General features: G+C 45.4%; 1 protein-coding gene across 1 annotated transcript in view; it reads left to right on the top strand.

Moving 5' to 3' along the window:
- The window catches only part of lekr1 (Leucine-, glutamate- and lysine-rich protein 1), a 99,598-nt gene that overhangs the window by 5,495 nt on the left and 70,548 nt on the right, over positions 1–23,555 (top strand).

The following is a 23,555-nucleotide window of genomic DNA, read 5'->3' as shown; positions in this document are numbered from 1 at the left end:
TACAGTGGGGGAAATAATTATTTGACCCGCTGCTGAATTTGTGAATTCTGCAGGGGAAAGAAATGAAAGAAATCTCTTCCAAAGAAATCAAGAGTTTCTAAATTCTATGGCACTTTCATTTTAATGGAGAGAGACAGAATATCAAACAAAGATTTGGAAAAAAAACCCAAACATCAAAGTTATAAAGTGATTAGCATGTCATTTAGAGAAAAGTGTATTTGATACCCAAGTAAAAAAAAACTTAGTACTTGATGGAGAAACCCTTGTTGGCAAGCACAGTGGTAAGATTTTCCTTGTTGTTGGTCACCAGGTTTGCACATGTCTCAGGAGGGATTTTAGGTTTCTTGGCTACTGCTTGGCAACTCGAAACTTCAGCTCCTTCCACAGATTTTCTATAGGATTGAGGTCTGGAGACTGCTAGGCCACTCCATGACCTTGATGTGCTTCTTCTTTAGCCACTCCTTTGTTGCCTCAGATCATTGTCATACCGGAAGACACATCCACGACTCCACGACATGTCTTCAATGTTTTGGTTGAGGGAAGGAGGATTTCAACCAAGATTTTATGTACACGGCCCCATCCATTGGCCCAGATGCAGGGAGGTCATCCTGTACCCGTAGCAGAAAAACAGCCTCAAAGCATAACGTTTCCACCTCCGTGCTTGACTGTGGGGATGGTGTTCTTTTGGTCACACTCAGGATTTCTCTTCTTTCTCCCAATCCTTTTCTGATCCTATAACCTCATCATTTAGATGTTCACTGGCAAACTTAAGACAGGCCTGTACTTGTGCCTTATCTAGAAGGGGACCTTGTGGGTCGATGCGTCTCTAACAGCATTACCATCAACACAGGAGCATCACAGGGATGTGTCCTCTCGCCACTGCTCTACTCCCTCTACACTTCAGACTGTGTGGCCACCCATGGCTCCAACACCATTGTGAAGTTTGCTGACGACACAGTGGTGTTGGGCGCCATCTCCGACAACGATGAGGCGGCCTACATGGATGAAGTGAAGAATCTGGCATCATGATGCCAGGACAACCACCTCCAGCTGAACGTTGGCAAGACCAAGGAGCTGGTGGTGGACTTCAGAAGGAGTCAGCACAGAGACTACAAGCCCATTATCATCAATGGAGCTCCAGTGGAGAGGGTGCAGTCCTTCAAGTATCTTGATGTCCACATCTCCTCAGACCTGACATGGGCTGCCCACATTCAGGTCCAGACCAAAAAGGCTAGGCAGCGCCTGTACTACCTACGACAACTGAGGAAGTTCAGGGTCTCTCCAGAGATCCTCAGGATTTTCTATAGAGGCGCTGTGGAGAGCATCCTCACACAGAACATCACATCCTGGTTTGGGAACAGCTGTGTTAAGGACCAAAAAGCCCTTCAGAGATTGATCCATACAGCAGAACGCTGCTGCAGGATTGCTCTCCCCCTGCTTCAGGACACCTACACCAGGAGATGCCGGACTACAGTAGAGCAGCGCAGATACTGTCCCATCCTGGCAACAAACTGTTCCAACTTCTGCAATCCGGTAGAAGGTTCCGCATCATCCGGGCAAGGACAGAGAGACTCAAGAGGGGCTTCTATCCCCAAGCCATCCGGGCCCAAAACCAAACATTTCACTGTGTGTTATACTTGTTTAACTATGCATGTGATGAATAAAGAACCTTGAACCTTGAACACCATGAGGCAAGTCTTGTATGAAGCCAAATTTTCCAGTGACAATAGTATCGTTAGTATCCTTACAGCCAGCAGGTGGTTAATAATGATGGGGACCTTTGAAACTGTCTTTCTGTATCTGTAGATCTCAAAAGGCTATGGAGCTTGACAATACACCCTTGTCTTTGCCTGTCTGCGTGTGTACTATACCCTTGCTTTCGCTGCCTAGGGTTGGGTGTATAATCTTAAGACACTATCATGATTTTGATTAAAACTGTCATGATCCTGGGTCCTTTTGACCCAGTGTTTTGTGTTTTCTCTTCGCGATTTTGGTTCTGTTCTCTAATTGGTGTTTACCCTGTTCCCCCCCGTGTGTTCCTGTTTTATTGTGAAGGTCTGCGTCTTATGTGAGTGTTTTCAGTTTGCCTCCCTGGTCTCGTCATGTTAATCACTCCCAGCTGTGTCTCCCACCTGTGTGTAATCTCCCTGTGTTCTCTGAGTGTATTTAAGTTGTATTTTCTGTCTTGGTAATCGCTGGTTCGTCTGTGTTGTTTCCCCTCGCTCTCCCTGTATGTATTTCTCCGGACCTCCCTGCATCCTCATTCTGGTTTGTCTTATTAGTTTACCCAGTTTAGGTTTCCGGTTTCATGTTTTGTCGCCACCGCTGTTTGTACTCACACCCCTGTAAATAAACACTCATCTGCACCAGAGCTGCCGCATTTTGGGTCCTATTTCATATTCCACACGGCTTGCCCCGGCAAACCGTGACAGTACGAACCAGCCACCATGGACCCAGCGGCAGTGAATCCGTCCGAGGAGCTCCAGGACGACATTGCGTACAATGTGGAGATTCTCCTCGGGCTATGGCTGGAGAACCCTCCAGAGGAGCTTCGTCGTGCCGTGGAAAGTCGGCTACAACGGCTCTTTTCTGGCCTGCCATGGCTTCTGCAGTCGCTTCCTCCGACCATGCAGGCTTTTCTCCGGCTCACACCGCACCTTCTCTCAGCCACTCCTGCCTCGCTGCCCGACTCGCCGGATGTGATCTTGCCCGGCCCGTCGGAGCTGTCTGCGGGGAGGAAACGCCGATCGCGCCGCAAGCGCGCCACCCCACAGCCGGACGTTCGGGCTTCTAAATCGCCAGCTGTGGTGAGTGAGGACTCTTTTTCATTTTCGGACTGCATGACTGTTCATTCAGGGGCTGCGTTTTGTGTGGCGGATGTCAACGCGAGCTGCTTATCGCCTGTGCAGCTACCGGCAGCTAAGTTAGCTCCCCCGCAGCCACTCTCAGCTCGGTTAGCTCCCCCGCAGCCACTCTCAGCTCGGTTAGCTCCCCCGCAGCCAGTGCTCCTCTCAGCTCAGTCTCCTGTGCCTCCTTCAGTTCAGTCTCCAGTGTCCCCTTCGGTTCAGTCTCCAGTGTCCCCTTCGGTTCAGTCTCCAGTGTCCCCTTCAGTTCAGTCTCCAGTGTCCCCTTCAGTTCAGTCTCCAGTGCCACCCTCAGTTCAGTCTCCAGTGCCACCCTCAGTTCAGTCTCCAGTGCCACCCTCAGTTCAGTCTCCAGTGCCGCCTGTAGCGCAGGCCCCAGTAGCTCCAGTGCCGCCTGTAGCGCAGGCCCCAGTAGCTCCAGTGCCGCCTGTAGCGCAGGCCCCAGTAACTCCAGTGCCCCCGCTACCCGTAGCTCTGGCTCCAGTATCACCGGTTTCACTCATTCACTCCATGCAGGGAGAAAGTTTAATTTCACCTCAAGGTGCTTTTCATGGTTCAGCCGCCATTGGCACAGTTTGCCGCTCCAGGGCTTCCCCAGAGGCTAGGTCTCAGTCCCTGGCTGATTCTGGACCCCTGAAGTTTATGCAGCCACCTGAGAACTGCACCATGTCAGCGTTGCCTGGGCAGAGCCAGTGCTCAGTGCATCACCAGTTGCCTTCGTGTTTGCCAGAGGACTCCATGACTGCTGGCTTAGTGGTGACTTCTGCTGGAGGGTCCGTAGGACCGCTCCGGCCTTCGTCTCTAGTCTCCGCTGGAGGGTCCGAGGGGCCCGTTCAGCCTCCTGCCTCCGCTGGAGGGTCCGAGGGGCCCGTTCAGCCCGTCCAGCCGCCTGCTGTAGCTCCATCATCATCCTCGCCTGCTGCAGCTCCAGGGCCTTCAGCCTCGCCTGGCCCAGCCTCCGTGTCTTCAGCCTCGCCTGGCCCGGCCTCCGTGTCTTCAGCCTCGCCTGGCCCGGCCTCCGTGTCTTCAGCCTCGCCTGGCCCGGCCTCCGTGTCTTCAGCCTCGCCTGGCCCGGCCTCAGAGCCTTCAGCCTCGCCTGGTCCAGCCTCAGAGCCTTCAGCCTCGCCTGGTCCGGCCTCTGCCTGTGCTTCGCCTGGTCCGGCCTCTGCCTGTGCTTCACCTGGTCCGGCCTCTGCCTGTGCTTCGTCTGGTCCGGCTTCAGCCTGTGCTTCGCCTGGTCCGGCCTCTGCTGCCTCGCCTGGTCCGGATCGCCATCGCCTGATTCGCCGCCGTTGCCTTCCGCGCGGTCGGCCCCCTGAACTGCTCCGTCGTCTCCCTCGTCGCCGCCGTTGCCTTCCGCACGGCCGGCCCCCGGACCGCCATCGCCTGAGTGGCCGCCATTGCCTTCCGCACGGCCGGCCCCCCGAACTGTGTCCACGTCGCCGCCGTTGCCGTCCGCACGGCCGGCCCCCCCGAACTGTGTCCACGTCGCCGCCGTTGCCGTCCGCACGGCCGGCCCCCGGACCGCCATCGCCTGAGTGGCCGCCGTTGCCTTCCGCACGGCCGGCCCCCGGACCGCCATCGCCTGAATGGCCGCCGTTGCCTTCCGCACGGCCGGCCCCCCCGAACTGTGTCCACGTCGCCGCCGTTGCCGTCCGCACGGTCGGCCCCCTGAACTGTTTTGGACTCCTGTGCTGTCGGCCCCCTGGCCGGCCCCCTGAACTGTTTTGGACTCCTGTGCTGTCGGCCCCCTGAACTCTTCTGTTTTGGACTCTGTTTTTTCCTGTGTTCTGGTGTGCTTCGTTTCTTTTGGTTTTGGACTCGTTTTTTGTTTTTGTCTTTTGGCCTTCTGGTGCTCCGGTTTTGTTTTGCTTCGAGCCCTCCTTCCTGGGCCCCCGCCGCCCGCCCTGGTCGGGTTGTTTTCTGTTTTTTCTGGCTGTTTTGTTTCTTGTTGGGCTGTCTGGGGCCAGCCTTTGAGGGGGGGGTACTGTCATGATCCTGGGTCCTGGGTCCACACGGCTTGCCCCGGCAAACCGTGACAAAAACTGTATTCCTGGCATATAAGGTTTTTCTTTTTCCCATTTGCATTTGTATCCATTGAATGCATTAATTATCACTTCATCAAACAGATTCTGATGTGACTCATCATGCGAACGGTTTAGTTAGGTGATAGTGGGGTACGTGGGATGTTGCGCCTCTGCTCTTTCTCTCTGAAATAACTGAGACACTCAGTTTTTTTAGGTAATACTTCCACATTAAACTTAACAGTGCAGTTTCATATTTGGGGATGTGGACTATTTTTGTTAATGTTGTTTTTAATATGAAACTTTAAACACACACTAAAACTTAAAAGGTGCCATATGATATGCTTCATCCCTGTTTGTTTTTTTTATTATCTCACACTCTTGTTGCAATAAATCTGGATTATCTTTCAGTATGTTACATTTGTCATTTATGACCCATTTATGTAGGCTGATCCAGTGTGGCAAGCGCAAAGTAGTAAAAAGTCCCTGTGTGTGTGCACTTCTCTCTGCTGTTGCTTTGCTTCTTCTTTGCTGTTGCACTTCCTCTGTCTGCTGCTGTCTAGTAATTACTGGAATATGCTATGGCTTAGAACAATACACTCCCTGGTTTAATGTAATGGTGGCTGTTCCATCCCCGAGTTCATAAAAAGGTCCCATAGTCTCCCCCAGCAGACTCCCATAAACACCTTCATTCATTCACATCCCCCGTCTATCTCTCTGCTTGCTGAGAGTCAAATGGGAATCCGTTCTGTTATTGATTTCTGTGGCAGGTACCTACCATCCATTTCTGTCCTTCTGTGTATGATTTGTCACAGGGGGCATGTGATAACCAGACATGGAGCAAAGGCCTGAAAGAAAGGGGCATTAACATAATCTAATGCATGACTGGAGAAGGAGACTCATTTTTGCCCCTTTGATTTAGTCAGGGTCTGTCTTCCTCCTTTCCTGTGTTCCTGCCTCTGTCATGTACTCAGATTCTAATAGATCTGTGAAATAGAGGACATTCTGGGCTTAGCCCCCCACCCCGCACACCCTCCGATGGGTGCACTTCAGTACCATTTATTGGAGGCTTAGGCAGCCAGGGTCGAGCGAAGAGCACAAAAACCACAGAGGTCGTGTGTGTTGCATGAGCAAAGCTGTGGGCAGCACCATGTGTACTGGTTGGCGTGGGAGGCAAAGAGGAGGTGGTGTACTAACAGGAACATTTAAGTGCTGTTAATCCTGGTGTGCTGGGAGAGGGCTGGCTGTGAGCTTTAATGGTGGGCTGCTGTTTTACAAACACACACACACACACACACACACACACACACACACACACACACACACACCTACGTCATGCCTCTCACCCACGCACTCAGGCACTGAAACAAATACTTTCACTTAACTTTCATGCCAACAGTATGTTTATTGTGAGGGATGCAGGTGATTAACTGCAGCCACAGGATCACAGTCATTAACAAAAAGCCTCACATTTCAGGACAGGACATAGTGCAACATCACCAACTATCAATACAGTTTTCATGCACATGTAGGCTTTCTCCTGCTCTCTTATTTTATTATTTTTTATTTAAGCTGTTCATTCTTTTAACTTTGTGCTTTCCTCTGTATTGATTATTTTAGTGAGCCTCATTGAATACCAAGGCAACAGTACCAGCCATCCTTTAAACGAAGCAGAACCTTTGTTAACCGATTTATGTCTCTGCGGTTGGCAGTTTTTTTTCAAGAGAAACTAAAATTTGGTATTTGTACTTTCACTCAAACATGCTGAGAACGCATGCTGCTGCTTTGCAGTTTCACCCTGTGTCATGTGAAAGCAGTCACACTTCCCTTCAGTCTCGTTCTTTGTCTTTCTCAAGGACACATCAGTAATCATTATTCATGGAGCAGATAACACTGCCCCCTTTTTCCATTGCTGGTCATAGAATTGAAAATCAATTCACACCTAACTGTCTAAGCTGATGATCAGACTGCTGGCATGTTTCTACAGGTACCAGTGAAAACATTATTCAATTTGAGGACTCAGATGGTAAAACTCTAAAATGCAATGGTATCATCCTTTTAGTCTGTCATAAGATATATACATTTCTGACCAAAATTATATTTTTTGCAAATTAAAAAAACAACCAAAAAAGTAAAAAACAAATAAGCAAACTACCACCCCTTACTGTGCAGTTCTTTAAATGAGTGCTTGAGGCTGACACTATAAACTATGATAGAGGAAAACAATGATTATATGCTATATAAATGCATATAATCATGCATTTATATAGCAAAATGGTTATGCCACAGTCGCACTGAACAAACAGTGGCTGGAGATCACAGCAAGGCCAAAATTAGTGTCACTGTGTGCAATGGATTTTGTGACGCTTACCTATGAAGTGTTTTTGCCAACTTATTACTGTGATGCCTGTATATAAGTTGGGAAAAATGCAAACATGTTGCTGCTTGCACACACAGAAATTTATATAAAGAACAATTGCAATCACAAATCTCCCTGCTTTCCTGGGTGTTCTGTCCTTCACATCTTCCCTGCCACCAGCGTCTAGACCCTGGGAAGTCCTGTCCTAAATCCTATCACCGCTTGGAGTCTAATTGCCTAATACATTAATTGATTTCTCTATCTCAATAAGACATGTCCATTTCTTCCAAATGATTAACCCTCATCGAATTATTTACAAAAGTCCAGCTGGAACCTGATTTGAAATAGAAATTCAGAAAGTCCCCCGCAAATAGTGACATCATTGCTGCAGGATGGCAGCTTAACTCTATAATGACATAGGTGCTCAGCAACCTTACTATTATATAGAAATATAACTAGAATGCAACTATTTGGTAGCCAGTTGACTTGAGTCCCTGTTGCAAAGAAATGTGTCGTAGATGAGTTCCTCTCTTCATCGCAGACTGACTCAGATCGATTACAACATGTTGGCAATCTGTCTGTGTTTTTAAATTTAAAGCAATTATTTGCAAACCTTCACAAATCTGTCTGAGAGTGATTGCAATCACTCTGAGACACATTGTTGCTGTTTAGAGACAGGTTGCCTCTAGAGCTGGGTGATATAAGATTTTTTCATATCACGATACGTTTTTTTCATTTCAGGCGATAACGATATCTATCATGATATAAGCCAAATAACTATATTTGTGAGATTTAAATGCGCCGTTGCTCACAAGTAAAATGTGAAATAATCAGCAGTTTGTTTTTATTTAAATATTTATTTCCCATAATAAGTTCAACAGGGTAGATGTACTTAAGGAACATGAGACTTTTTCAGATAAATAAAGGCAAATATTGCAAACTACACAAAAGGCAGCCGCTAAAGTGTTTAAGTTTCAAAATAGAACAAACAAAACAGACTACTAAATTGTCAATTCCACTTAGAAACAAAATATTAATTCTAAAAATAAATCTTAGTTTGTTTTACAGAAGAACAGACAAAACTGACTAACTTTTGTCAATATCAAATAAACTGAGAACTAAAAGGAAATTCTCAATCTCTCCTTGTTGTATAGCTTAGCTTTTCAAACAGTTTTAACAGTTACTTTAGTCTGACAAAAGCCGAATGACGAATTAGTGCTTCCAGTCAGAGACTGAGGCTACGTCCTAACGTACACGGGTATTTTTGAAAACGGAGATTTTCCATTTTCGTTTTAAAAAATAATCCCGTCCACACAATAAAGGCAGAAATGAAGGAAAACGCTGCTATGAACATGCCAAAGCAGCAGGTGGCGCTAGATTCCTAACCGTGCAGAAATGTTGGCCAATCAGAAGTCTAGAAGCCTCGGTGGGAAAAAGTAAACAAAGCTGGGGCATAGAAGCAGAACAGAGTCGTATGTGTGGAGGGACAGTAACTGTGTGTATATGTAAGCATTTAAACACTGCAGAGAGTAGAATTAACAGTAACAGTATTGTAGAAATTCATTTCACCGAAACAATAACGTGGCGCACAGTGTGACGTCAAAAAATGCTTTGACGCTGCGTTTTCTCCGTTTTTCTAGTTCACACGTAAATGCAAAAACGGAGTTTTCAAAAATCTTCGTTTTCAGTGACCAAAAACGCCGTTTACGTGTGGACGAAAGGTGCAAACGCATAGAAAAATCTGCGTTTTCAAAAATACCCGGGTACGTGTGGACGTAGCGCATGCACCAGTTTATTGTATTTCCAGACTTGCTTTCGGCACAATTTACAGTGCACGCTACTCTGTTTTTTGTCAGACTTGAAATAGCCGAAATACCTTCACACTACGGAACTTCTATGGCTCTTCTGTTCGACAATCTCTCCGGCATTGGAACCATCATCTGTTTTCTCTTCGGTAACCTTCGGTCACGCTCGGTTGATTTTTCTAGTCGGCACACTCATTTCCTTCATTACCCGGGCGGAACGGTGGCTGGCTGCTTCCCAAACAAATACACATGTGCGGCTTGGCACTTGTGCTGTACGTAACAAGTAACGTGACGTGACGCTGCGGCTGTGATTGGTTCGGCTTTGCGCTACGTAATTTGGATTGACTGTTCTTTTTTTTCTTTTTTTTAAGAGCGGCGAGGTCTATCGCGATAGTTTAATTTTTCTATCGAGAAAAAGTTATATCGCGATACATATCGTTATCGTTCTATCGCCCAGCTCTAGTTGCCTCCCACAAGGCAATCATCTATCAACTGAAAATCAGCACCCAGAGGCTAACGCCCAACACTCTCTATGTGTTTTCAAGATGGCGGCGCACGTAGTTGCAGCAGCTCAGTGTTCTACCGATCGATGCTATGTTTGGATAATTTTGTACGCCTTATGTTTGTTTTTGTGTTCTACCAGCCAAGCGAATAACATCTATAGCCGACATGATCTCCTCAAGATTGGAGTAAGCTACCGCGAGAGCGTGACTAGCAAATTTGTCCGCTTACACAAGATACCGGTGGAAATAGCGAGGAGTCCGGGCTCCCCATGGATTGTTATCCCTTCGGGGTGGAGGCGCAGGCGGCGTCGAGAGAGAAGGAGACGGCGAGGCTGCAGGGCCGGCGCGCTAGCCAGGCTACGGAGGCAGCCACTCAAACCACCGCTCCCCAGCCTATTCATCACAAATGCCAGATCCCTCGCGAACAAGTTGGACGAATTGAGATTGCAAATAGCAGCGAATAACTTCATCAAAGACTCATGCATCCTTCTTATCACTGGCTACATCAATCCATTCCAGACTCTGCTATTGAGCTAGCAGGCTATACCACACAGCGACATGACCGAACAGTGGACTCCGGTAAGCGCAAAGGAGGGGGGCTCTGTATGTATGTGAACAACAGCTGGTGTACCAACACAGTGATAATAGACCGTCACTGTTCACCGGACATTGAATATCTGACTGTTAAATGCAGGCCCATCTACCTACCTAGGGAGTTCACCGTTGTCATAATAACAGCTGTTTACATACCACCAGATGCTAATGCTAACTCTGCGATCGCACTCCTGCATACAAACATCAATAATAAACAGAGCACTTACCCTGACGCTGTACATATCGTAGCAGGGGACTTCAATCACGCAGACTTAAAAAGAGCAATCCCCAAATTCCACCAGCACGTCAAGTGTGCCACTAGGGGTGACAAGATTCTGGACAAAGTTTATTCCAACATCAAAATGGGCTACAGGGCCAGACCTTTGCCACATCTGGGTCAGTCTGACCACTTGTCACTGTTTCTAATCCCTGCATATGCCCCCCTCAAGAAAACTGCTCTTACCATCACAAAGAATATTACCATATGGCCAGAGGGTGCCTCTCAGCAGCTGCAGGACTGTTTTGACAGGACTAACTGGGATATCTTTGAACATCAGGACTTGGAAATGTTCACAGACGGTGTCCTCTGCTATATAAAACACTGCATAGACACTGTTACAGCAGTCAAACGGATCCGGGCTTATCCCAACCAAAAGCCCTGGATGACCCGGGAGGTCAGGCAGCTGCTGAAGGAGAGGAACATTGCGTTCAGGTCTGGCAACAGGGATTACTACACCACAGCCCGATCCAACCTGAAGAGAGGCATCAGAGAGGCAAAGGGGGACTATAGGAGGAGGATCGAGGACCATTTGAAGAGTAATACCAGCCGGCAGGTGTGGCAAGGCATCCAGCACCTAACCAACTATAAGATCAATCTCGGAGCTGCGGACGGTGACCTGGAGCTGGCAGAGGAGCTGAATATCTTCTTTGCCCGCTTTGAGACCAGGGTACCGGAGGTATTGGAGCCACAGCAGCAACACGCCACCCATAGCAGCACCACCCTCACCCTGGAAGAGCACGAGGTGAGGCGCATGCTGCAGGCTGTTAACCCGAGGAAGGCGGCGGGTCCTGATGGTGTGCCAGGTCGAATATTGAGGGATTGTGCAGGACAGCTGGCTGGGATCTTCACCAGGATTTTCAACAAATCCCTCGCACAGGCGACTGTCCCACTCTGCCTGAAGTCCTCCACCATAGTCCCCTTGCCTAAGAAGCCCCACATCACCGGCCTGAATGACTACAGACCGGTGGCACTCACCCCAGTGGTAATGAAATGCTTTGAGAAGCTGGTCCGCAGACACATCACAGCAGCCCTGCCCCGCAGCCTGGATCCACACCAGTTTGCCTACAGAGCAAACCGATCCACGGAAGACGCTGTAGCCACAGCACTCCATGCTGCATTAACTCACCTGGAAGAGCATGGTAGCTATGTGCGGATGCTCTTCGTGGATTACTGCTCAGCTTTTAACACCATCCTTCCACACAAACTGGTGGCCAAGCTACAAGACCTGGGGCTTCCATACAGCACCTGCATGTGGATCAATAGCTTCCTCTCGGGCCGTAGACAGAGAGTCAGAGTTGGCCATCACACATCCTCAGCCCTGAGTCTCAGCACTGGCTCACCCCAGGGCTGTGTGCTCAGTCCACTGCTCTACTCTCTCTACACACACGACTGCACTCCTCGCCACCACAGCAACATCTTTGTGAAATTTGCAGATGACACCACAGTGGTGGGGCTCATTTCCAAGGGAGACGAGTCTACGTACAGAGACGAGGTGGAGCAGCTGACGTCATGGTGTAAGGCCAATAACCTCCTCCTCAACACTTCAAAAACCAAAGAACTCATAATAGACTTCAGAAGGAAAAAGGCAGAGATCCAACCACTATTCATAAATGGGGACTGTGTAGAAAGGGTGGCAAGCTTCCGCTTCCTGGGAGTCAATATAGAGGAGAACCTTTCCTGGAGTGTGAACACCTCCGAGCTGCTGAAAAAGGCCCAACAGAGACTGTACTTCCTGAGAATTCTCAGGAGGAATAACATCACACAGAGACTGCTGGTGTCCTTCTACAGAGCCACCATTGAGAGTGTTCTAACTTACTGCATATGCATCTGGTACACTAGCTGCACAGGGGCTCAGAGGAAAGCACTCCAAGGGATCATTAACACCGCCCAAAAGATCACTGGCTGCCCTCTCCCCACACTGGAAGTTCTACACAACGCCCACTGTTTTAAAAAGGCCCAAAACATCATAAAAGACACCTCACATCCTGGCCACTCCCTGTTCGAACTGTTGCCCTCAGGCAGACGGTACAGGGCAATCAGAGCAAGGACTAATAGACTCAAACACAGCTGTTATCCAACTGCAATAACACATCTGAATACTACAAAAAAAATGTCCATCACGCCACTCTTGTGTTAATCTATGCACGGTCTGAAGCATGTGTGTGGGAATGTATGTGAATGTTTTACTGTTATATCTTATTAGTATTTTAAGTATTCTATCTATTTTATTTATTGAATTTTATTGTTTTATTTATATTTTGATATTGCTAGGGATGATGCAATGATCGGGGACCATTCTTAATTTCGTTGTTCTCATGACAATGACAATAAAGTTTCTGATGATCTGATGATGAACAGTGTTGTACGATGAACTTGTGGGGGACCAGCTGCTTACAGCCACTAATTAAAATCAGTTGTGAATTTTAAAAAAATCAGTTCAATCACTAATCATCAGTTTTCTTAGTTTATCTTATTTTTAGTTCAGTGTGCCATTAACTAGCTTCTTTAACTTCTTCATGACCAATGATGGGTTTTTTTTAAATAAGTTGCTTTTTTAAATTGTATTAAGACTTAAAGTTATAAGGGGGAGGAACTCTGAGAGGTGGATGGTGACATATGCAGCTATAGTTGATAGCTATCTGTAAGCTAATTTGAGCCACTGAACCGGACCTCTGAACAGCATTTGCCACATTTTCGTTGTTATTATCTCTTAAATGTCATGGATTGTCGTGTGGTTAAATGCCACAGACTGTGCCCAAGTCTTATTAAAGTAAATTCTAGTATAAGTATTAATTACAGCTGACAGATCTGTACCATGCACCCATATTATGAATGGTTGTTGTGTTAGCTGATGACTCAGCACTTTACTCTCTTGTCTAATTGCAGTTGCTTCTTGACTGCAGCCAAAATGCTTAAAACTGGGTTAAAAATGGCATATGGGTATTTTATAGACAGTCTTTATTTTTATTGGGCCCTTTTGCTTCAGGATCTTCTCCTTTGTTAACACAGTGACACAGCATAATTCTTTGTCCCGCACTGCCCCCAAAACAAAGTCTTTTCACTCTCTCCTTGCTTGTCAGGACTTTTCTTTATTCTCCAAGATGCCAAAGTGACACTTTAACTTAGAAAAGTGCTCCTTGTTTCTTGGCATAGTTTTCAGACACATTTGGCCTAGAAGGATGAGCTGTTTTCAGCGCAGCATCCGGCAGAGTACACCACAGTCTTTTTATGCAACAGCAGAGCACCTCTTGTTCTCCATTAGCTGCTTACACCACCTATTTACTTCTCTGAGACGACCTCAAACACACACAGTGTAACAGGACAAGACGTTCATCTTCTGAAGAGAGGGAAGCGTAGTGAGAAAGAGATACAGAGAGGAAGCAAAAAAAAAAAAAAAACAATTAGAGAAGCAAGGGACATTACTTGGTGTTAACTTCAGAAATGTTGTGGTCTGTGAAGCAAAAACAGGTCGAGTCGTTCACTTTATGTGAGCAAGTGAGATGAGCGAAAGACGGTCTTTTTGTCTTTTCATCAGAGGAAGTCAGTGCAGAGAGTGACATCAGAAAGATGCAAAGTTCAAAACTCTTTCGCTCATATATTTATATAGACAGAGACCCACATATCTGCATGTATGTTGATTCCTTTCAAACCACAACACACACTTTCTCAACAAAACAGGAGATCCTAAACAAAACATTGGTGCTTAAAAGTGCAAAGCTAGTGACACATCATTATATCCGGGTCCAGAGCAAAGATCTAATGTAAACACAAAAGTAACTTAGGCAGTTTTTCTCCTGGAAAATGTAATTATAAAATAACTGCTTTAAACTTTTTTTTTGAATGATAACTAAAGTAACTTATCCCTATAACTCTTATCAAATAGTAATACCAAAAAGTAATACCTGGGATGTTGTATTTTGGGTCAAGATTTTTAACCAGCAACTTAACGTTCTACTTTTCCACCATGTGACCCCATCAGTTATTTCCATCTACTGTCCCTGTTGTATGGAGCACAATTAGTGAATGCTAGTGGAGTCATTAGTTTACTTGGTTTGCACATCACTGGCTGCTAGTATCTCCTCCTCTGTAGCCTGGTTTTCCTCGTTGCTGGTTGCTGAAGTAGGTCCTCTTTAGGTGCTAAATAATGGGAAGCTGAAATGTGGCTCCTGCTCCCAGATATGCCCAGTGCTGTTGCAGGCAACATAAATGTGGGTCGTCATAGCAATGATATCACCAAATGACATTTTTATATCACATACAAATTTATGTGCCATATCGTGATATATGCATATATATCCTATTGCAAAGATGGGAGGGTCCTGTGGCTGCAACGCAACCCCAAATCACCAACCCTCCACCACCAGGCTTGATAGTTGTTATGAGGTGTTTGTGCTGACATGGATTATTTCATAGTGCTGTGCATTAAAGCCAAATATTGACATTGTTCCAGGAGTCTTGTGTGAGAAGTGCAAATGAACCATACTTGTTCAGTTTTTTCTAATTCTACCTTCACGAACTTTCACATTTAACACACTAATTGACATCTGTAGAGTCTGAGATTTAGTTTTGGGGTTTTTTACAGTTTCTCTGGGTATTGCACAGTTTAATCTTGAGGGTGAATTTGCTGGGTCATCGTCGGCTGCTGGAAAGATTGAAATGTGTCTTGACTGTTTTCCACTTAGAATGTCAGGCTACAGATTGTTTGGAGATGGACTTGTAACCCTTCCCAGATTGATGGGGAACAGCAATTGCCTCTCTAGGTTTCCTGCCTTTTCTTGTTAACATTGCGTTAACACACGCATGAATGCTTCAGGCCAGCAAAGTGATCAATCAAGTGCATTTGATTAGCAGCAGCCGGGTTCTGCTTACTCTCTTAATTCCTATGTAATCAGTGAGGGTTTACTTAGTTATTCACATGACTGGATAGAGTCATGTGAATAACTTTGTTTTTCATATGACTATTCTTAAATAAGACAGTAACAGTGTTTTTTTTTTTACACATTAATGTACAAGTAAATGTAAAAATGATGGTATTTTTTTCTTATTTTAATCATTTGGGACAAAGTGTTTTCCTCAATCACTTTTTCACTCTTTATTTTTTTTTGTTTAAATGTTTTCCTGCATTCACATTGTGTAATTGATGAAGCCCCTGTTTCCCATGTAGGATTACTAGTCTGCAGATACAGAGCTGCTGATGTCATTAACTGTAATCAGAGTCCATGTTGTGACCACACGCCCTCTGCGTTGATAGGAGAGAAAATAAGTTATTACGTGGCAGCTTAATCTTTATTACATATTGGAAGATTGAGTATTAGCAAACCTGAAAAGAAGTTTCTCCATGGTCTCTACCTACTCCACTTTTGCATGAGTGCATTTTTTTCTTCTTTTTTTTGGCCCACACACTGAAATAAAGCTTGTGTATATATTATTATTGTCTTAATCTTGGTCAGCAAGTGCTATTACAGGAAAAACTGTTAAGACTGTTAAGACTGCTTAGATTTTAGGCAATGAAAAATACAAGTTGTTATCTTCTTAATTCTAAAAGTGCAAATTTGCTACATTTAATTGTTTTTTTTATGGCCTGAGTAATGAAAATTTTTAACATCCAAGTGCTTTCATCCAACATCTTTCTCTGGGTTTATTGTTATAGATGCCCAGGTTCAGATCAAAGTCATAAAGCCTCTGCCTTGTCCTATCCTTTGACTGTCCTGCTGAGGGCTTTCAGCTGCTCTTGTTCTGCTTCCACTCAGCCATCCATATTTAATGTGAGCATGGCAAAGTATTCCAGACAAAAAGGAGGAGAGGAGACACAGTCCCCATGTCTGAGTAAATTACACCATGCTACACATCACTCCTCTTTTGTGTTGTTCTCTGTCTTTTCTTTTTCACATATCCTCCCTCCGAATAAATGGTAGCTTCAACCCCAAAACACTCTCTCAATAATATTTCAGGAGGTCATTGGGTAATGGTAGCACATGTGTTGTCTGTTCGCTATAATCATTATAACCAACCCCCCCCCCCCAATAACAAAATTCCTCCTTCCTTCTCCTTCTGGCTGTTTTTTTGTTCTTGTTCCACCCTCACCTCTCATGCCCCCTTTTCAGTCTGTTTTTGTAAATCTAGGAGAAGACGGAAAGATTAAGACAAAAAGACAGAGGGGGGAGAGGGAAATGTTTCATCAGTTCAATGCTTATCTGCTGTAATGACTGAGAAACAGCAGGGGGATTATTGTGCAATATTGTCACGGGTGTTGTCAGGGTACGGGGTAATACAAAGTGACAATATTGCATGATAACCTGCAGTTCATTACGAGGTCACTGCTGCTATTAGGAAGTAGTTGGTGGTGAAGGATGCGCACACATTATTGGACATTATTAATTGTTGTATATGTTTGTATTTTCTTGCGTCTTTATTCCTGTTTGGTAAAACAACCCAACTTCCTTGGAGGTCAAGTCACGATGTCAAGTTGCATCTGAGCATAGGGGTGACAGGATCAAAGACTTCTTTTGCACCGATTTTTCAACAGAGAAGTTTGCTCGTATAAAAAATTATTTTCTCTATGTTTGCCGACTGTTTTCGCCACTTACAGTTAATTAATAGCGTGTTTTCTGGGTGCTTTCAACTAAATAATTATGGCAGATCCCATTAACTGAGGGATTTTCTCGTGAACATTCATTCACTTCGACATTCTGCTTTTCTCAGAAGGCGATGGTGATCCAGCCAAGCTCAGAACCTCTCTGTCTCAGTCATTCACGCGCATAGATTTTCTTTTTCGGATTCACTGAAGTGCTAAACGCTGCAGACAAAACACTTGTTTTCACTGGCTGGAGAAGGTGAAATGAGGCTGCATTTGCTGCGCTCCGCTGACTGCCATCGGTTCAGACAGACAGCCATTCAACCCAGTTTAAACTGCAAATGAAGGACACAAAATTAGGATAAGTAGGAAGACGACACGGATTCACCGACAAGCTGCACGTCAACAAAAAAAAATTGAAAACAGATACACAGGAAGGGCAGACACACACAGCTCAGTCGGCGTTACCTCCTTTAGCCCCTCTCCGCTGACTGCGCCCTGCCATGTCGTGCCGAGCCGTGTGTTGTGATGTGTGGCCTAGTGGGGCTAACGGAAGCACATGTGTTGTCTGCTAACTCTGATTAACCTAACAGACTACAATGCCTCTTCTCTCTCTGGCTTGCCCGGCTGTCCTGTCTCCACCTCCTGTGGCTGGACTGTGTCTGGGTTTCAAAACTCTCAGAAGACAAACCAAATCATCAGATCCTCTTGGCTTGATTGTACTGGTGTCATATAATTACAGTGCACTGTAGTCTATAGTGTAAGCAATCAAAAGGTTAAATCATACAATAGTTATAAAGTGCAGGGCCTAGGACAGTTTTTGGAGTTATTATCACTCTCAGGAGATTTCCTGTCTCACAATCAGCTCTTGAAAGGCTCAACTTGTTGTAAAGGCAACAGGTCTGTATGTGCAACAATGTAATATTTATGACCGTTTGATGTGCAAGAATGTCCATTATGGAATGGTAAATGAAACTCAAATATAAAAGCTGATAAAAACTTTGAGTTACAGACCTTCTTCTTATCATTATTTTTTGGTCTTCAACCTGCACATGTTACATGTTAGTAAGCTCATAATACTGTAATTAGTTTGACAGTCGTTAAACCACTTCATCAGGTGATGACCTCCATCTTGGACTGGTGTGAAACAGCGAAAGTGAGAATTAGTACCAAGTGTGAGGCCATGCTTCAGGAAAAAAGCAGGAAAAAAGTGGAGTTCCCACTCCAGGTCGGGAATGAGTGGTTGCCCCCAGGTGGAGGAGTTTAACTGTTTCACAAGTGAGGGGAGAGTGCCGGATGGATTGGTGCTTCATTGACACTGTTCTGTGTTCCTGCACCTTGAAAAGAGCCAACTGAGGTGATTCTGGCATCTAATCAGGATGCCTTCTGGGCTTGGGTGAGATGTTTTGGGTGTGTCCTACCAGAATGGGGCCCCAGGATTGAATCATTCAGCTGTTCCGGGAACACCTTGATCCAACGGCCAAGGTGGAGGAGGCTTAACTTTTCTAGAAGTGTTAGAAGATGGATGGAAAGCCACCTAGCTACACTGAAAGCTAAGCACTGAGTCACTTCAAAAAAAGCAGAGTGATTAACTCCCACACAGCCAAAGTCTTCAAACAGGCACACAAGCAGAGCAAAATGAACACAGCTAGACCTCTGCCCGCTGTCTGCTCCTCGAGCTATGGGTTTTGTTGTGTGCCGTGCCATGCCATGCCATGCCGTGCTGTGCCTCACCCAGTGTTTGTATGTGACGTGATGCGTGGCCGAGCGCCGGTCGAGGGGAGCCATAGGTGATTCTTTCCCTGCCGCTGCCCTTTCCCTGCCTCCACCCAATGGAACACGTGAGATAGTCAGCTAGGCGGACAGGAAAAGGAGAAGGAGAAGACATGCAATCCTAGACAGCATCCCCCTGTGAGCCCCACTATATTATCTTTCCTCTGTATTTATTTTTACAACCTGAGAAGTACCCCTCCAGCACACATTTCAAACCTCTCCTTCCTTCCTTTGTCTCCTCTACTGACTTTTCCCTGATGCATTTGTGACCGTTGCTGATCATTTCAACCTCTCTTGCCTATGTACACACATCTGTGTGTGTAGGGGTGAGTGATGGATTCCTCAATGTTAATCTTCCATATAGGCACACACAATCCAGATACTGACCCCTAATCTTTGACCCTATTTAGTGAGGGGATTCAGCATTTCTGATTTGCTGTGGTGCACATTTTACTGAAGTGATCACAGTTATCCTGTGATGGAATATTTTTATCCTGATGGGAATCGTCTCATCCAGGTTTACAGTGTCCTCGCGTTACTGATTGCTTTTCAAAGTAGGAAAATGATGGGAATCATGTGCTATGGCCTTTGAGGTCACCAGGTCTTCGATTTATTTTAATTTGTCCCTTGCTGTGCTTTCATTCATCCACTCTGCAGATCCCGCCTCCCCCCCTTCCCTGGTCCTTCTGGTCACTCTCTTTTCTCCTCTCTGCTATTCACAGCTCCCAACCCCCCTTTGTGCCTTGTGACTGCAACCACCCCTCCCTTCTTGCTTTTCCACACACATACAAACACACACACACACACACACATGCACACACACGTAAGCTGAAATAGAAGAAGATATTCATTCACCGAGGCATGCACATGAGTGCGATGGTCGAAGAAGTAGGAAATATTCATGCACATGTCCACATCTACACTCACACACTCACTTAAAAACACACACGCACTCCTCATGTGATGTGTACCGTGCGCCACGGGGTCCAGATGAGTGGAATCTCAGTGTTGGCTCTCGCTACACTGAGCGCCACAGGGGGTCTTTATCGTCGCGAAAATCAACAAAGCTGCAGTCACGAAGTGCCGCCTTGATCCCACTCGCACACAATCAGGAACACCATGCACACCAGCGACGGACAAACAAAAAAATAAAAAGGAAAAAAAGAATAATCCGAAACACAGAAAAACAAAAAAACAAAAAACACGCTCACACGCACGAAAAAAGTGACATAGCTCTGAAATCCCCCCAAACATTCTCATATTGTCATGTGAAAAAAGAAGAGCACAGCAGGGCAGTGTTTTCTTTAAAGTGCACACACTCCACAAGCACCTTCATAATGTCACAGCCCAAAAAAGAAAATCATTAAAAAAAATTAGGAATAAAAAACCCACAAAAAAAACCCCACAGGTAAGTCCCTTAACTACTTAATCCCTTCTTTAAATGCTTGCGTGATCTGCCATGTCTGTGATTTCACAGACGGACAGAGGCAGAAGCACGATGAAGTGCCAGATTAGCAGATAGCCGAGAGAAAGCATTTGTTAGATTGAAAGAGCGAGAGAGAGAATTGGAAAGCGAAAGCGTTTTGAAGGATACAGGTACACTTGCCTTTGTTTTTTTCCTCTAAATCCACCGCCCTTCATCATATCACTTGATTAAATCTAATCCTAATGCCTCTAATCCCCTGGGCACCCCCGCCCACCCTCCAAAAAATGCTTAAGTGCCTTGTACCCCAAAATGACATTTCTAGCATGACATCTCTTTCACTATTCCCTATTTCTGCCCCTTTATGTATGTGCATGTGGGTTATATATTACCTTCCAAAATTACACAACAGGGTACGTGGCTTTCAAGTACCGAGGATTAGTGGAAAATAAACTGTTTAGTCTGTCTGTCTGTGAATATCTGCAGTGGCCTGCTACAAATCTCTGTTTCTGTGCACTGTGAGCAACCTGCACGCTGCACCAAAAGTGTTGGCCTTACTTGACAAATATAAAAATAGGAAAAAAACATGATTTTTTTTTTCTTTCTTGGGTCAGATTTTGGCTAAGATGATATGGAATGGTATTAGTGTCTGTCTAAGTACTATGAAATTGCAGTACGACAGCTAAAGTTATATTTAAGGTTTAAGAAGACCAAAACAAGCTCGTCTAAGCCTTTTGAAGAGTCTGTTGTCTGCTGCTTAAGAGACAGATTACATTCTAGGTTTCCTAAAAACTAAATTTCAAAATACATGAAAAAGGTATGTTTTTTGTGTTAATTATTGTGGAACGTAAAAATCAGAGTAATCTAGTGATCGTTAAAACGTGTTCAAAATTTAAAACTGACGATCATTCATCTCATAAATTACGACTGTTGCATCAATATCAAAATTTGCAGTATTTCACGGCGCTATTATGTGTGACAGCAGACGGAGGTACATACTGCTGTGTATGTGTGTTCAGTGCATGGGGCTTTTTTGTGTGTTAGTAGCTGCATGCCTGTTGGGCCAGTTTTGGTCACGGAAAGCATGCTTGGGTGTGTGAATGAACATGAGGGGGTATGCTGTGTCCATGTGTGCGTATCTGATGTCTGCATATGTGTACGTGCGCAACATGAAGGGTCTGTGTTCGTGGCAGTGACCCACTTCTGGTGTTTTGACGAGCCAGATGGGTCACGGCAGCTGTAGCTTAGGAAGCAGAGTTGGCCTAGGGAGATGAGCAGGAAGAGAGGGAGGGAAAGGACAGTTGTTTGGGAGGAGGAAGAAAGAGGCAAGGACAAAGTGGAAGGAAAACTGGAGTAAAATGTCAGGAAAAGGAATGCCGGAGTGGCTGTAAAAGGAAAAAGGATTTGTGAAATATTTGACAATATATGCAGTGAAAAAGTAAAATTATTAACAAGATAGAAGAAAGGAGAAGACGGGAGTTTTTCCTTCCCACTGTCGCCATGTGCTTGCTCGTCGGGGTCACATGATTGTGCTAATGTAAGATTTTTTACCTTACAATATAAAACACCTTAAAGCCACTATTTTTGTGATTTGGTGCCATATAAATAAAACTGAATTGAATTGAATTTATGTTTCTGCTGTCTGCATGATTACAATGACAACTGCACAGAAACACACGCATGCAGACAGTCAAAAAGTCATCACGTACATTAATTATGCTTCTTGTCCTGGAAAGACACTAACCACACACACAAAACGACCCCCACCCTGTTGTTTCCACTGGAACCCCAGCCCAACTAAGTGTTGCACATCAGGGGAGAAGTAATAGCACCATGTTTAATTGATGGAATATAGAGGAATTCTGGTGATAACAGGGACTGTAAACGTGTTGCAAGTCACATAACACAGGCTACAGTTTTCATACCTAATAGTTGTGGAGACAACCCGTACATTCAGTTAAAGTATAAGTGATCAGTCAGTAGTTACTGACTGAGGACTGAGACAGACACACAAACACTTACATAGCTACAGCTTTGCCAATGCACCCTGAGGCAGTAATGCATGGTTTGCATAATTTTGAACGTTATGTAGGCTGACTAACAATCTCTCTCAGAGCAGATATGTATTAAACATACATATAAAACACAGGGTTCATTGCCTGAGTAATTAAACCAATGTGGTAGAAGTTTAAGAGCCTTATGTGGTCTGAAATCTAATGTTTTAAACCACTTTGGCAACAGTCCAGCATGCTAATGGAGTCAATCAAGGGACAGAATGAAAGGGAGATAAGAGCGAGAGAGAGAGGGAGCTGTGTTGTGTGCACTGGAGGACAAAGAGGTCTGGTGTGTAGAAGAGAAGCATCGGCTGCTGGCATGAAACATTCAAAGGGCAACACGACCTTTCTCCCCTTCCCCCTCACTCCCTCACTTTTCCCTTTCTTTTTCTGTCACTCCGCAGTTTTAATGTGTCGCCTTTCTTTCTTTCTCTCCTCCTGTCAGGTGTTTCTCCAGGCGTCTGTGCCCATGCCCCGCGTAGTAGTCATGTGCGAGCGTGTGGAGAGGTTAGGTTTGTTTTGTTTTTTTGCCATTTGAGCACTAAGTGAACGTGTCAGTGCCCAGGGCAAGGGGACTCCCCGCGGGCTTGAACTCAGTCACGGGAGCACACAACCCACTGGTGGTGCAGACATTCTGCCCTCAGGGTGTGTATAAATGTGTGTGTGTGTGCTTGTTAATGGCGAGTGATTGTGTAAGTTTCCTGTTGGCCTGTAAATGCTTATATGACTAAATTTGCCTTTGTATGTGCCGGCCTATCTCTGCATCCTTTGTGTATACCATGTACATGTTTGTGCTTGTATCAGGGTCGGTTTTAACGTGTCCGTTTGTTTTGTCAATGTCTGCCACCGCCTTTCATCTGCCTCCGTGCGTGCAGAATGTGTTTTAGGCTGTTTGAGCAGTGTGAGAAAGCGTCTGTGTGTGTGTTTGTGTACGTGTGTGTGTGTCTGAAACCATGGAGGAGGCACAATTCAGCCCTCAGGTCACTTAAACAGTGTGTATTGCCCCCTTGTTGTCTGTCTTCATGGCTACGTCATCATGGCTGGCATAAAGAACTCTCTCACCACACCCACCCTCCCACATGCACGCTCAAACGCACACAAATTTACATGCATAAGCATTTTCCAACAAAATATAAACCGTACTCTCTCTCTCACACACACACACACTTAGTAGTCTTTGCTGTATCTATGCCTGAAGGAACCACAAGGACATCTGCACAGTAAACACTAAACCCCCCTGAGTCTCAGTCCCAAATATTGCTCACAGTTGCATGCTCTAACTCTCCCCGGATCTCCCTGTCT

The sequence above is a fragment of the Mchenga conophoros genome, linkage group LG14 (genome assembly GCF_057382185.1).
Source record: "Mchenga conophoros isolate Kocher_MC1m ecotype Shallow Benthic linkage group LG14, M_conophoros_male_GT1.1, whole genome shotgun sequence".
Classification (NCBI taxonomy): Eukaryota; Metazoa; Chordata; class Actinopteri; order Cichliformes; family Cichlidae; genus Mchenga; species Mchenga conophoros.
Note: the sequence above shows the minus strand (reverse complement) of the source record. Positions and strands in the feature narration are given on the sequence as shown.